Consider the following 1,763-nt stretch of genomic DNA (forward strand, 5'->3'; position numbering starts at 1 on the left):
ATCCGGAAGTTTCATATACTCTGTAATTACTGAAAGGATTTAAAAAAAAAAAACATTAAAATGAACTTTCCCATGCAGGTGTGCTGTTTTCTGGCTCCTCTAAGAAGATAATTTCTAAATTTTACAGTTTTGAGCTACTTGAGGTACATTGTAGCACCTGAATTTTTTTTCATATCTCTAAATTAATTAGAGATTACATTATCTACAGATAAATTGTTATTTTTATTAATTTTACAGCACTCTAAGACAACATAACACCAGAATTACATTAGATTTCTTAAATCTAATGTAATAGTAAATAAGAAAGGGTCTGAACTAACTTCTGTTGAGATTAATGATAAAATGCCTGTTTATGTCAATGCAAGTGCTACTGGCTTTGCTTTTGACCAAAATCATGACTGATTACATGATGCTTTAAAGCATAAGGTTTTGTCTGAAGAACCTTTCAGAAAATTCCGTTGACCCTTTAAGTTGATTTCTGGATAAATATAATTGTAACCATGAAAGAAAACCATCTCTCTCCCAGTTCTTTAAAAATGTCATTAAAGTTGATGTGAAATCATATTTACTTGAAGATGATTGCCTCCTATATATTAACAGAAATAAAAGGGCAACTCTCTGTGCCCTCTGGTGTGAATTTCCTTTCCAATTAATACTTCTGATCAACCTTTGATTGGAATAAGAACTGACAAAGAAAAATATGCTGATTTTTCCTGCAGTCTAGGGGACCCTTCCAGCATCCATTCTGGATGAGAATATTTCAGATGGCTGATGTCATTGATACTATGTATGTTTTTTGTGTGTGTGTCCTGATTTAAACTAATTGCTTAGGGAAACAATAGCAAGTATGAATCTCTTACCAGATCTTGTAATGATTTTTGTTAATTGGTTATGTTATTGTGGCTTTGATCTCCCCATGTGTTGTGTTAGTGAAAGAAGTTAAAGACCTGGCAAAGCTTATGCTAATTTAGTGGTTATTGTACATTCAGTATGTATTCATAATAATTGTGTTTCCATAAGAACTTCTCTCATAAAAACTAGAATTAAACTATTTTAGTATTACTGTTGCATCCGGAATATTAAATGAACTCTACATTCCTCCATCCATTATATTAACACTTAAGACTTTTCTCCCCCAGGTTTGCATTCACCGTGTTAGATCGTGCAGCAGCATTCGCTTTATAAAATCAAAATATGTGTGCGTGTTTGACAAATCTGCCCTCAAGTTTAGTCATCAACAGCGATTATTCAGAACATCTGCTGGTAATCTTTTTCATAATAAAATAATTTATTTTATTTTGCTATTTTATGAGTGTTATGTTAGCAGTTTGTATATGACTGGTATGTAGACTATTTCTGATGCATTCAGATTTTTCTGTCTGATATCTTGTACTTAATATTAAACATGTTGTATTTCCTTATTGTCTGTTTTAAGTTTCGTGTGGCCAAATTGTCCAGTTTAAGCTTTCTGACATTGGAGAAGGGATTACGGAGGTGACTGTAAAAGAATGGTAAGCTCTACTTTCTTAGAAATACACTAAGAAATCAGCAAGTAGTTTAACAGCTGTGTTATCAATTATTTATCTGAGAATATGTTTTCTGAGTTACTAATGATGTTTTTCAAGTTTCATTTTCCACATTTTAAAACCTTGTATATACTGAGCTTTACATTTTGTTTATTTGCAATCTGGTTTATTTGGGAGTGGAAAAGGTGGAAGGAATGGGATGCTCTAACTGAAGAGGGCTTTAAACTAGAGATGCCA

General features: G+C 32.3%; 1 long non-coding RNA gene across 1 annotated transcript; it reads left to right on the forward strand.

Moving 5' to 3' along the window:
- The first annotated feature begins 77 nt into the window (after window positions 1-77).
- Window positions 78-1,514, forward strand: LOC103902189. Its single transcript, XR_657774.1, has 3 exons — window positions 78-143; window positions 1,140-1,263; window positions 1,436-1,514. It is a non-coding gene; the product is annotated as an uncharacterized LOC103902189 (long non-coding RNA).
- Window positions 1,515-1,763: the final 249 nt, after the last annotated feature.

The sequence above is a fragment of the Aptenodytes forsteri genome, unplaced genomic scaffold (assembly GCF_000699145.1).
Source record: "Aptenodytes forsteri isolate BGI_AS27 unplaced genomic scaffold, ASM69914v1 Scaffold181, whole genome shotgun sequence".
In the NCBI taxonomy this organism is placed as follows: Eukaryota; Metazoa; Chordata; class Aves; order Sphenisciformes; family Spheniscidae; genus Aptenodytes; species Aptenodytes forsteri.